This window comes from Diceros bicornis, chromosome 14 (assembly GCF_020826845.1).
Source record: "Diceros bicornis minor isolate mBicDic1 chromosome 14, mDicBic1.mat.cur, whole genome shotgun sequence".
Lineage (NCBI taxonomy): Eukaryota > Metazoa > Chordata > Mammalia > Perissodactyla > Rhinocerotidae > Diceros > Diceros bicornis.
Genome location: NC_080753.1, coordinates 52,941,811 through 52,956,073, shown reverse-complemented (window position 1 = coordinate 52,956,073; position 14,263 = coordinate 52,941,811). Strand labels below are relative to the sequence as shown.

The window sequence follows — 14,263 nt, the reverse complement described above, 5'->3', positions numbered from 1 at the left end:
ACCCTGGGTACCCGGGGGTCCCCACTGGGCCCCGGGCCCCCGGCGGTTGCCATGGTGACGCAGGGTCGGCGGCTCGGCGCAGTGGAAACAAAGCCGCCCGCCTGCCCGCCCGCTCGCTCGCTCGGCGCCCGAGCTCCTCCTCCGCGGGCGCCTCCCTCCCCTCCCAGCGCCGCCGCCACCGCCGCCGCCCGAGCCGCTCCGACCCCGCGCCCGCCGCCGCCGCCGCCGCCGCCGCGGGCCAGGTAAGGCGAGCGCGCCCGCGGCCGGGAGGGGCGGGCGGGGCGCCCGGGGTGGGGGGCCGCCGCCGCGGGGAGCGGGCGCCGGGGCCGGCTGCAGCCGAGTCTCCCAGGGGCGCGTCCCGACGCCGCCGCGGCCTCTCCCGCGCCCGGGAGCCGCCCGCCCGGCCGCCCCGCAGCCTCGGACGGCGCCCGGCGGTCAGCGCCCCGAGGCCGGGGGCGGCGGCGGCGGCGGCGGCGGCGGGCGGCAAACTTCGCGGGCAGCGGCGGCGGCCGAGGCGGCTGAGCCTCCTCGGGCCACGACGGCCCGGGCCGCCGTCCCGGCACCGCTCGACGGGCGGTGCGGCGCAGGCTTCCCCGGAGCAGCGGCCGTGCGCTTGGGGGATGCGATTTTGCAGAGAGGCGGTGGGTGGTGCCTGCCTACATTATCTGTCCTTCTCTCTTTCTTTCTTTTTTGGTGTGTTATCGAGGCTTTTAGAAAAAAAAAAAAGATGGGGAAATATTTACCTTTGGACTTTCATGTTTCATAGTTTATTCTCTTTGAGGACCGGATGGGAGGATTGTAAGGGGAACAACCGAGACATTTTGATAATCTCTGAAAAGTGAGCCCAGTCTTATATGCCAGTGACGGAAGCCTTTTGAGGTGCTTCTGAAGTTTGTTTGGATTTTGAACATAACGACCTTTATCTTGGGAAGGTGTGCTTGCATCTGTAACTAAAAGGGAACGGTTGCCCTGGTTTCCCATGTAGCAATACCAGAGTTTAATCGCAGGACCAATACTTTGTAGATGAGAAGATACTTGGCAGTGAACGATGCCACTGCTGTTGTTTCTGGAAGGTATTGTGTTCATCCTTTAAGGAACTGGAAAATGCCTTGCGTTTTTGTGTCAGGAAGCAATCGGAAGCACCTCTGAAGGCAGGTAGCTGGGCGCTTTTTGCATCCGTGTTTATGAGTGTGATGAGAGGGTTACGATGCCGTTGCCAAGGGCACACGGGTACTAGATGGGGAATTGCTCAAGTTATGGGTGCCTCCCCCCTTTCTAAACAGCCCCAAGCCTTGCCATCATTTCATGATATTTAGTTTGTTGCAGACACAAAAAATGAATTAAAAGTATGATTGTGAAGACTGTTTTTTGGCTATTTAGATATCATCTCATGTGTAATAATGTGAAAGACGGAAAACAGTATTTTCAGGAATATAGCCGATCAATTCGGAAGGAAATATGTTTGTTAATATTATCTATTTTAATTGGGGAGAGATATCACATTGATAACTGGAAAATGATTCAGTTGATTCAATTGTATACCTAACTTGGTAAAATAATTTATAAGTTGGAAGAGGTCTATTGGAGAACATTATATGGAATGCAAGAAATTATACTTTTGCTAAAAGGGAGCTAATGAAAAGAAACCAATGACACTGATCGTTTTGAATTGCAGTTAAGTTGATTAGAATTATGGATATTAAAGCTACTTGAGGTGTTAGACATAAAGTGATTATGTAATAGTCCTCTTCCCTCTTTTGGGATTTCAAAATCCCTGTCAGCCTGCTGATTACTAGGTTTCTAAGTCTGTTCATATTTGCTGGCAATTTTAAGTAATGTCACTTCATTAGAAGATTATATTGGAAACTAAAGGATTAAGTTGCAGCAACAGTCTGCAGATTATTTCACAATAGGGTTTGTTTTTAAACCGAATTTTACCTGTAGAGTGATTTACAGATGCTCTGCTAAATACTCTTTGATGATGGTAATGAAATGGTACATTGATTAAAATGAAGTATGTAGATCTGTTTTGAGAAGATAACCAGGAGAGAAAATAAGTATTTCTCATTTAAGCATGAAAGGCAATCAGAATATTAAAGCCTAGGCATATTATGTAGGCATAGGGTAGTTTCACATTTTGTACTAAAAATAATTATTTTTGTGTTTTTTCTGAGGTACCAAGAGTACGGCTTTATTCAGGTCTTTGTTAGCAAATCCAACATTCAAGGGCAAGGATCTGGACCTGCTTTTCAGCCGGACGGGACTCTCACTATGGGTTCTAGCCTAAACATTTACACTGTGGCCCTTAGTTTCTATTCTGAAGAACGGAGATAACCAATGTTAATTCAGTACAATAAGGACTCATGTTTTGCCTTTGCTGCTGGCTCACAGAGGGCACAAGATTCAATATAGTTTGGCATCTTTAAAGCTGTATTGCTTTCTGCCAAGAAAAGAGTCAGTAAACATCAGAAACAAACAGTCATGTATTGCAAGCTCTGCTTTGTTGGAGTGGTTTATTTACACAAGCTCTGAAGCATGAAATGAAGCTTTTGTCGGTGCAGTGAAAAACAGTAATTTGGCATGTTCGTGTAAGTTACTAGCGTTCTGAAGTATGTGCATAACCAGATAGTGAAAGAAAAAAATACTGTGATCTCCACAGTATCTCCTCAGGAAATGCAAATGGAAAGTGTGCTTTATGTCCACAATTTAGATTAGCCACCTGGTGGAAGTAGGGAACAGCACAGCGCATCCTCAGGTGTAAAATACTACTCGTCTCTCTCACTAGTTCACAGGAGTATGAATCTTCTACGTTTCTAGGCTTCAGAGTCTTTAATTTTATGAAGAAAAACTGGTCCTAATTTTTCGTGTAAGTTGTAAAATATGGTCTGATAATTGTAACCACAGCAATTGTTCTACCTAAAGAATTCTGTAACTTAACTTATCAAGCATGTTCAAAGATATAAAAGGAGCCAAGAAATGTTCTTAAGATTGACATCGTACTTGTGCTATTGAAAATCAGTTGTTTGTAACCCTATGAGCCTGCACAGGGCATGGGCGGCGTAAGGCCACTGAAGCCTTTATTGGCTGTTTCTGGGTCAACGTTCTTTTGCAATTTCTAGTTGCACTGTGATAGCATGAGGACTGGTAGGTAATTTAGTGTCTAGTACAATGTGTTGTAGCATTTATAAAAGCACATTTGTGAAGGTTGATGGTTTTTTAATGATTTCTTCCTTACCGAAACAGTTAGGTTAGGATTTGTGGCTGTGGAGAATCATGTAGCCCTGAGACCTTGAGGAAAAATGCTATAAATATAAGGTATTGTTAACTAACCTGCTGTGCGTGGTAGGTATTGATTATTACTGCTGTGCTGAGAAAATGCATCGGAGACACATGGCGGTGGTGACAGGAAGTGGTATTTTGTGACATGGATTATTAATAGTGATTGATGGAGGTTGAAAAACTTTTGTGGGCATGTGTTTAATTTTTTGTGCTCTCAATTAAAGTAAGATGAGATGTCTTAAGCCATTTTGTAAACCACAAGTGCTTGGGGGAAAATGTATACATTTATACTCTCTGGCACATAATTGGAGTGTTATAAATATAGTTCAAGGTCAGTGATTGATTTCCTTACATACCAGTTATTTGTAGCAGTTATGTAGTATGGTTTTGGGCATGAGTCGACAAATGTTGATCAAGTGTTTCCTTCTTTGTATTCCATATTGTGTGATGAAAGTCGTCTGAGCTCTTATGGTTGAGGAATTACTTGTTTCCCACTATTATGATTATTTCTTTTATTTTATGTATAACTTATTACGTATGATGCCCAAATATTCTCCTTTCGCCTAGTTTTCAGCCTTCCTTTTCTTATGGGGAATAGTTACCAGTTAATTCCTTAATGCTTTTTAAGTAATTTTATATCCTCAAGGCTTTAAAAAAATATGATTTGGTTAATTTGTTATTCAACCACAAGAATATTAGAAACTAAGTTTATAATGGTGTGCATTGAAAAAAAAGCACAACACCTGTTATAGTCCTTTATTTCAGGTTTTGGACATTTACAGAGGTTGTAGGGTGGATTGGAGCTAGCCCTGGTGGTCTAGTGGTTAAGGTTTGGTGCTGTCACCACTGTGGCCTGGGTTCACTTCCCAGTCAGGGAGACATACTGTCTGTTGGTTATCATACTGTGGCGGCTGCATGTTGCTGTGATGCTGAAAGCTATGCCATTGGCATTTCAAATACCAGCAGGGTCACCCACGGTGGACCGTGGAGCTTCTAGACTGAGACAAACTAGGAACAAGGACCTGGCTACCCACTTCCGAAAAGATTGGCCTTGAAAAATCCTTGTGAATAGCAGCGGAGCATTGTCTGATATAGCGCCAGAAGGTGAGAGGATGGCGCAAAAGACTGGGCAGGGTGCTGCTCTGCGGTCCACAGGGTCACTGAGAGTCAGAATCAGCTAGATGGCACTAACAATTGGTGGATAGGAAAATTTGAGATCCTGTTAGGTGATTGATTGCTCATTTCCCTGTCGTGAATTAGATCGCTGCTTCTTTACCTTATAATTAGTAGAAGTGAAAGCCCAAGGACCACGAGGTGGAGGCTTCAGCGTTCAAAAGAGAGTTTCATACATACTGAGATGCTTGCGGGGCTTGGTGGTCAAGGGGAGGGGAGGAAAAAAGACCCTGATGGCACTAATGATCTCTTTTCACACCTTATGGTTCCAACTCCTGAAGCAGTTGTCCCAGGGCTGTTTCAGTGGTCTCCGGGGCCTGGCCACTGCTACAACAGAGATGCTGGTCCTGGTCTTGACCGCTGCTTTTTCTCCTGGCTAACTAAAAAGTGACTGCCTTGAATTGTGGCGTAAGGGCACTTTGAATATTGTAAATTACAAATTAGGGCACAAGAGTAAAAGTTTTCCGCTTGGGTATATTATGTAATCTAATTGTCAGGTAGACCAGTTAGATAATCAAGACAGTAATGGAACTATGTATTTGTCTAACATATTTGATGTGTTTGAATGAGAAGTTGTGTTTTTGAGTGTCAGCCCATTAAGAACTGTCTTCTTCTCTCTCTTATAACCATAGTCATTCAAGGCAGACATGGCATTTTACACAATTTGATCACTGCACGACGTGTCAGGCATAGTTATAGAGAAGAACAGATGCGTACTCAAACTCGTGCGCTGTAATCTACAATGAAAGGTTTCTGTGTGGTCTTCTCTGGCACCTCCTTTGGTTACAGATGGTTTCCTCAGACCCGGTTTAGTTTGATTGCAGTTCCATCGTTTTTCTATCAATCAATTGAACCCTTACTAGTGCTTCCTATGGACCAGGCACTGTTCGAAGCACTTCACCATTATTAACTTATTTAATCCTCACAAGAACCCTATGAGGTAGGTACTATCATGATCCCCAATTTGAGAAGGAGGAAGCTGATATGATCTCTCTGTTGTATTAACCCAAAGGTACACAAAACATACCAGAATCCTAGCTTCTTTAGTCAAGGGATGCCAGCAAGCTTTGCTTTTCAGTCCACTGATATATGTTAAGTGTAGAAATAATGACACTAATTGTTCTGGCACTTGGATTTTTTTTTATTATTTTAATAAAAAGAAACAAAACCTAAAGTCATAAAACAAGAAGCATTTCTTCATAGCGTATTGTGACATGTACCAGGATTCTTTTCTGTACGTAGAAACTAGATAAGAGTAATTTCCAAAAAAGATAATTTTTGATGGTAGTTATTCTTTCACTTATTATTTGTATTCAATATTAAAAGAATACATATTTTCTATGGTATTAGCTTGCTATAGACATGTAAATATATCTTTTGACTGTTTGTCTATTTTGCATTGCCTTATGTGGGCTGTCGTCAATCTGGGCTCACCTCTTCTTTCCTTAGCTACCTCTCACCTGTTCTGAGGACTAAGTGATCCTCCTTTCTCACTCTCTTCCAAGAGAACTCTGTGTGTACTTCTTCTTTTTTTAAACAATTTAGCATGTCATGTTGAAAAATATATATATCTGTTTTTTGTGCTAGACTGTAAACCTTTCAAGAACAAGAACTATGTCTTACTCATTTCCAAAGATAAGGTAGGTACAAGTGTACTTAATTGAATATTTAAAAGATTTTTTATGTGATATGAAATTATTATGTTTTAATCTAGTTCCAAAGTCAGTACTGAGGACCTTGAAAAAGTCAATTTTAGGGCCTTAGGAAACTGACCCAAGTTTTTTGTAGTAGTGTTACTTCAGTTATCTGAGTTTCAAAATGTATCATTAGGGAACTATAAATTTAATTTGAGCTTTTAGTTATTTGAAATACAACATTAGAAATCAAATATCATAATTCTGTTCCAATTTATTTGGATTTCTGATGTTCATATCTTAAAAAGTTGTATATAAAAAGCATAAAAAATACTGGCCAGCTTAATTTTATACTAGCAGTTATGAAGAAGCTTTTGGTTATTCTAGTCAAAGAGAGCAAAAAAAATGGATCTTTGAAAATCATTTAGGTTTATCTTTATAATAATTTTAGTGTTTTACCTCCTGTCGCCCCTCCCCCACCCCCTTATAAACAGATGTTCTTATTGTCTCTGTAGAAGAGTGATTAAGCATTTTAATTTCGGGGGGGCTTTTCTTATTTAAGCTATGAAAAGTAAGGTTACATAAGAGACAGGTGTCCATAAAAGCAAGTAACGAAGCATAGTTCTGTAGGTTCTTATAATAAATATTCCAGTAGCTACCATTTATTGAGCACTTACTTGGTGCCAGGTACTCTATTAAGGATGCGACACAAGCTGTGTCTGTTGATCTTCACAATAACTCATTTCCTCATCTATAAAATGCTAGTAAATAGCTTATCCAAGATCACACAGAGTTCGTAAATTTACAAACAGGATTTGTGTGGATAAGTCACAGACTGAAGTTTACTATGATTGCTTTGTTAATTTCCAGCAGACAAAGAAGGCTTCCTACCACATGAGGATGCTTTTTAATTATGTATGCTTTGGAAAGAGGGGCAGTTGAGGACGGCCTGGTGGGGCAGATTCAGAACAGTAGGTTTGGTCAATTTAGAGGGAGGACCTGGTTCTCAGGAGAAAACCAAGAAAATATATCCTTGTTTACGCTTGTTGCTGCAGCCTCCAGGTGGGGTTTTGGAGTAGAAGGATGGGGGAGGACTCTTGCTCTCGATCTGTTTTTAGAATTAAAAACAAAATTAAACGGAGTTATCTTCTATCTCCTGAATTTATTTTGTTTTGTTTTATACTGTGGATTGAGAATTAACGCAGACAAGGGCCGTATGAGATGATGTGGGATGGAAAGAAGTGAAATGAAAAGTAACTCAGTAAAGGTCACATACTCCGGGCTGGACTTTTCCGGGCTGGACTTCTCCGAGGCTCAGAGCAGCATGTTCCTTGTCACAGTGGATGAGGTCCTGGTCTTAGGGTACTGCAGGCCGGGGTACAGGGTCAGGATGATGTCAGAAGCCTTGAAAACTGTTCTCATTTGGTTTTTCCTGGAATTCCTAGTGCAGACCTTTTTTGAGAGCTACTGGGAAAAAAGAGGAACAAGAGACTTTTAGTTAAAATCGTAACAGCCTGTAAAGGCTCGATTTTTGAACAGCTAGTTATTTTGTCAATGTGAGCTTTTTTTCCTGTTCAAGGGCAATATGAGAGTCAGTAAAGCATGATAGTTAAGAGAATTTTGAAGCCGGATAGCCCGGATCTGAATCCTGGCTCTGTCCGTTCTAGATGTATGACCTTGGGGCAGCCACTTAATCTCCCTGTACCTTCATTTCCTTACCTGTCAGATGGGGAGAAGGATATTTCTTACCTCACTGGGTTGTTGTGAGGGTTAAACGAATTAATGTTTGCAAATTACTTAATTGTTAGCTATTAAAGATAAGATTTGTGTATAGGAAGGACAACTAATATTTGACTTTTTACAGGTAAAAATAAGAATCTGGTTTTCTTTAGGCCTTTAAGTTGAACTTATCTTATTACTGTGCTTATAAATCTGGTAAATATGAGCAATCACCTTCACTTTTTCTTTAATTCAAATTGAACAGATTGAATTCCTTTAACTATCAGTCTCATCTATAAACTTAGTTAAATTTAAACCCTTTGAGGGCCAGCCCGGTGGCGTAGTAGTTAAGTTCGTGCGCTCTGCTTCGCTGGTCAGGGTTTGCCGGTTCGGATCCCGGGAACGGACCTACACATTGCTCGTTAAGCCATGCTGCGGTGGCATCCCACATACAAAATAGAGGAGGATTGTCACAAATGTTAGCTCAGGGATAATCTTCCTCAAGCAAAAAGAGGAAGATTGTCAATGGATGTTAGCTCAAGCCCAATCTTCCTCACCAAAAAAAAAAAAAATCAACTAGTAATGCTAAATAAAAACTCTATCATTAAAAAAGAAAAATTTGAACCCTTAAATATTTTCAATTGCCTATAAATTTAATATCTTTGATTTTCTGTTTAAGCAAATCAGGTGCTTATTGGGCAAATTTATGACCCAAATAAGTAAAACCTTTCCATATACTTAGCTCAGGTTCCTTTGACTATTCTGTCATTTACAAAATGAATATTTTATAGACATAGCCTAATCCTCTGAAACATTTCAGTCTAAATAAATCATATGTCTAAATCTATCATGTGTTTTAAACTAGAATCACAAGGCTAATCTCTCAGTTTATGTCAGATTCTTTTAAACTTTAAAAACAGCAATCATGCACAAACTGTTCCAATGAATATAAGACATATTTCTAAACTTTTCTAAAAAGTATTAATATGAGTCTGATTTTCTTCATTATCTTTACATTTAATTCTAAACCTTCTCTAGATTGGAAACTCATGTACCTGCTAGAAGGAAGTTTATTATCTCAGGTAAGCTGGAGGTACCGTTCCAGGTGAGCTTTAGTTACCATCCATTCAGTATTGATGTCACGTTACTGCGGGACCATTTGTCATTAAAATATGGTTCCTTACTGATCACAGATGTAAGGCTTAGATGCTGCACCTGGACTGCATACGTCCTAGATAATTCTTCCTGTGACGTCGATGGACAGGCTTGGCCCTCCTTATAGTCACCAATAAGTGACTCCCGACCATGCTTTTCTGATAGTATTGGTGTTTTAACCTTAGACCAGCGCTGTCCATTATGTAATTTTAAGTTTCGGATAGCCATATTCAAAAAGTAAAAGTATTTTTAATAATAGATTTTATTTAACGCAATATATCTGAAGTATCATCATAATTTCAACTTATAATCAATATAAAAGTTATGAATGAGATATTTGGCATTCTTTTTTTTTCACATGAAGTCTTTGAAATCTGGTATGTATTTTACACTTAAACATCTCAATTTGGATGCTAAATTTTCAGCAGTTAAAATGAAATATAGTCTTGCCAAAATAGTCAAGTTGTATTTGATGGAAAAATATTTTATATTGCTTCAGTTTCTAAATTTAAATTAATTAAAATTAATTTAAAATTTAAAATTAAAATTAAAATTTCCGTTCCTTAGTTGCACTAACCACATTTCAAGTGCTTAGTAGCCAGTGTGGCCAGTGGCTCCCATAGTGAATTATGCAGCCCTAGACTCTGGGTTCAGATTTACGCCTCACCTGATTCTTTTATCGGCTTTAGGCTGTGCCCTACTATGGTTTCAGGTATCTTCTTTCGCTCAGTTGGCTTCTTCTTTTCTCTAGCTCATAGTAATTTTAATGACATCTGATTGGTTCGAAAGGCATTTTAATGTCATTTCATTAAATCCAGATATTCCATACTTTTGTCTATTTTCCTGAGTGGTTTCTCAGACAATTTTTTTTATTTGTTTGTTTACAACAGTAGGAGTAGTTTCAAAGGAGGTACAATGGCGTAAGCTCATGCCATCTGTGTTTCATCATAAGTAGTTTGCCATTTAGATAGGAATATTAAGACTTAAATGTAACCCGTGTGAGCTTAGATGCTGGCTGGCCACTCTTCTTTTTCCTAGTCTGCTCATTATCTTGCTATTGTAGACAACCATTTCTTCTCTTCTCTTCTCCCCTCAAACCTGCACCCCTCCCCCTTAGCCTCTGCAGATGACCTTGTGTCTAGAGAACTTCCACAGGCTTCCACCACTTCCCCACCAAGCAGGGCCTCACCTGCTTCTGAGCCCATGTGCACTACTATCTCCCATGGGCCCAGAATGGCTGAGCTCCTCTCTAATGCCACCTCCTTCAATTGTGCATTGTGAACCTTCCCCTCTTGCCCGCTCACGGATAATGGTCTTTATCATCAGTTTTCCCCACTATTGGATCATTTCCATCAGTTTATATACTGTAATACTACAAGCTGTAATATTGCTCATCTTAAAAAAAAAAAACACAACTCAATACTTTCTTAACCCCTGCGTTTTTCTTCAGCTTTTGCACCATCTCTCTGCCCTCCTTTATAGCAAAACTCCCTGAAAGTGTTGTCTGTGCTGCTCTTTCCTACTTCTCTCCTCCCACTCTTGAACCTGTCCCAGTTAGTCGTTCGTACCCATTACTCTGCTGAAAGTGCTTCAGAGTGACCTTGCCCAATCCAGGAGCAGTTCCCAATCTTCATCTTACCCAACCCAACCTATCAGTAACGTTTGATAGTCAATCAACCCCTTCTTCTTAAAAGACTTTCTGTGCTTGGTGTATACATTAGCTGTTGCTTAGTAATGCTGCATTACAAGTTACACTAAAACTCAGTAGCTCACAGTTAATCTCCTGTTCATGGGTCTCATAGGTTGGCTGCATTTCAGCTGATCCAGGATGGGCTGAGTTGGGTGGGCCTGCTCCAGGCTGTGGAGTGGGTTCAGACCTGCTCCTTGTATATTATTTCTGGGACTTATGTGGAAAGGACTACCCAGGGTACGCTCTTGTCATGCCAGATTATTGGGGTCCAAGAGTAAAGTCAAGCCACTGAGCACACTGGCCTCTTCTTTCATCTGCTGACTCACATTCCCATTGGCCAAAGAAATTCGCATAGCCAGGCCTAACATCAATAGGGCAGGAAAGCATGCTCCATCCACAACTGGGAAGGGAAGGGGAGTGAATATTTGCTGAACAGTAATCCTGCGCATCGCATGTGGCCTCCAGGACACCTTTCTTTCTTGCTTCTCTGCCTGTCTCACTGGCTTTCCTGCTCAGTATCCTTTGATTGCTTCTGCAGATCTCTCCAAACATTGCAGCGCCTTAGAGTCCAGTCTTGGGATTCTTTCCTTTCTCTGTTTGCCCCCATTTCTTAGGTACCTCGTCTTGTGTCATGGCTTTAATATCATCCTACCCACTGATGAATCTCAAATTCACATCTCCAGTCAAAAATTCTTCCCTTAATTCCACACTCATATATCCACTCGACATTTCCATTTGGATGGCTAAATAGGCATCTCAAACTCAGCATGTCCAAAAATGAACTCCTGATTTTCTGCACAATACCCTCCCAACCTGTTCCTCCCATAGTTTTCCCCAGTTTAGTAAATGGCATCTTCATTCTTTTAGTTGCCTGGGCCGTAACTTTGGAGTCATCCTTGACTTCCCCCTTTTTCCCTTCATGCTTTAAATCGAATCCATTAGCGAATTCGTTGACTCTGCATTCCAGTATGATCATTTCTCAGTACCTCCACCACTACCACCCTAGTACAGTCTGCTACCATTTCTCTTGTTTTATTGCAGGTACGTTCTAACTGGTCTCCCAGCCTTTACCCTTGATCCTTACAGTCTATTTCCTGTGTAGCAGTGAGAATAATCCGTTTGAACTTTAAATTAGATCCTGTCACTTCCCTGCTCCTAAGACTGCAGTGCCAAAAGAAAACAAAATAAAACCCCTCCACTGGTGCCCTCCTCACTCAGAATAAAAGGCGAGGTCGGGTCAGGGGCCTACGAGGCGCTACGTGCTCTGGCCCCGCTAGCCCCCGGCCTCGTCTGCCCTTCTCCCTGGCTCATGCGCTCCAGGCTAGCTGTCCTTAGAACACACCAAGCCTGCGCTGGCCTCCGGACCTTAGCTCTCCTGTCCCCTTTGCTGGGACTGTTTTTTCTCCAAATATTTGTGTGACCTACTCTCTTGTTTCTTTCAGATCTGTACTCGAACGTTATCAGAGTGGCCCTCCCTACACGCTCTGTACAAAATTGTAGTCTTTTTGTCTCCCGTGCTCTCTATCCTCCTTACCTGTTTTTTTTCATAGCACTTTACCACGCGGCACATCATGTCAACAAACACAGAGAGTGGATCTGTTTGTCTTCCTCTTTCTTCTCTGTGTAAAATCGTCAAAGACAGGGGCTCTATTTTTTTTGCTACTGTATTCTCAGCCTCTAGAACCATGCCTGGAACATAGTCAGTGCTTCATAATATTTCTTGCATGAATAAAATAGTTTTATGTGATGCCTGTTTCCAGTACAGGGGATCAGTCTTAGGAAAACTCCAGAATATTATAGAAGAGTTTTAGATTTCCATAGTCAAGACTCTGCTTGGTGTTGTTGAGTGGTTGTCTCTGTGCTTCTCAGATGATCCCACAGAAGAGCGTGGAAAATGCCGTCCTCTGTGGTGGTCAACAGGTCAGAATGACTTATTTGGTAAAACTTGAGGCAGCTGTAATCACTGAGACGCGAGCATGTCCATGGCAGAGACTTTTTCACATGGGTGGAGTGCTTTTAATAATACCTTTATATTTTAACAGTTTTGTTGAAGTCTTAAAAGAAGATACTGTATAGTTCCCTTCTCTTTTCAAGGCTTAGTAAAAATGGGTATAAACCATTTGAAGATAATTTTTGAAACCTGGCTAATGTTAATACGAAATAGAATTTCTTACATGTAATTATAGGGCTAAGAAATAAAAGGAAAACACCTAAAACCCGCTTGTCTATAAGCTTTAATTAGCAGTTTACTTGCAGATATTTGAGTACTAATGATAATAACAAGCGCTTTAAAAAACACGGTGTGCCAAGAGCTAAAGGTGGCAAAGTCAAGTAAGTCTAATAGTTCTATGAAGTAAATGTATTTTTGGGAAGGAAGGGTTGGAAACTTGTGCTTTAGCAAAGCTTTTAATGACTTCTTAATCATTGAAATATTGGCAGGATTATAGAAAATGCAAAATATACTCCCAATCCCAGCCCATGATTTTTTATTTATTTATTTATTTTTTGGTAAGGAAGATTAGCCCTGAGCTAACATCTGTTGCCAATCCTCCTCTTTTTGCTGAGGAAGATTGGCCCTGGGCTAACATCCATGCCCATCTTCCTCTACTTTTATATGTGGGATGCCTGCCACAGCATGGCTTGATAAGTGGTGCACAGGTCTGTGCCCAGGATCTGAACCCGCGAACCCAGGGCTCCTGCAGAAGCGGAGTGCATGAACTTAACCACTACGCCACCAGGCCAGCCCCAGCCTATGATTTTTTAAAAAATTCTGCTGTTCGTTGCATCGATGCATATGTGTCATTTATAAACTTTTTCTTTTTGAGCTTGTGTCCATGTCTCCTGAGAAAGTGAACAGACTTATTGAAGATTAGTAAATCAGCTCATAAAGTGATTGAGAGTAAATCAGCTCTTACTCTTTAGTGCTGAAAGATGGAAATGAGATCAAGAGTTGCACATCGGTGTGTGGTCTGACTTGCTGGTTCACTGTGCCTGTATTGCATGGACGTGAAGAGCATGGGCTTCCCAGTAGTCAGATCCGGATTCAAATCCTGGCTTTGCCACTTTGTAAATTGCTGACCTAGGGCAAGTTCCCTTCACTTTACTAATGGTACCTATCGTAGTGAGTGTCTGGAGGGGTAAAGGAACTTTGTAAATTGCTGACCTAGGGCAAGTTCCCTTCACTTTACTAATGGTACCTATCGTAGTGAGTGTCTGGAGGGGTAAAGGATTAAATGAGGTAGTATATGTATTATTATTTATTATCAGCTTATTTATTATGTTTCTTATTAGCTATACAACATGATTAGCTTGGGGAGGTTATAATAGCACTGAATAGTAGTGATTACATTTTTGTATGGAAAGATCGTATAACCGTCTTGGACATAAACTTTTCTAGTGGTGGGAATTGATTGGTGTTGATTTAAAGGTGTTTTGTCATTTGGCTCCCTCGTAAGTGATGGCAGTTTCGTTGGGGTTAAGATGCACCAGAATTAGAGTGCGTGTTCTTGTGACTGATATCGGTCTGTAGGTGGGAAGGAAGTAGATTTAGCTCTACCTCTGAAGAGACGGCTCAGATTGAGTAATTTGGGGAATGTTGGGAACAAATCTGTTA

The 14,263-nt window shown here is 41.2% G+C and overlaps 1 protein-coding gene across 1 annotated transcript in view; it reads left to right on the top strand.

Annotated features, from left to right (window-relative positions):
* The first annotated feature begins 481 nt into the window (after positions 1–481).
* RNF182 (ring finger protein 182) overlaps positions 482–14,263 on the top strand; it is a 73,816-nt gene continuing 60,034 nt past the window's right edge. Inside the window, exon 1 of the mRNA XM_058555235.1 lies at positions 482–641. The gene's annotated coding sequence lies outside the window, so the exon portion shown is untranslated. The remainder of the gene's footprint in view (positions 642–14,263) is intronic.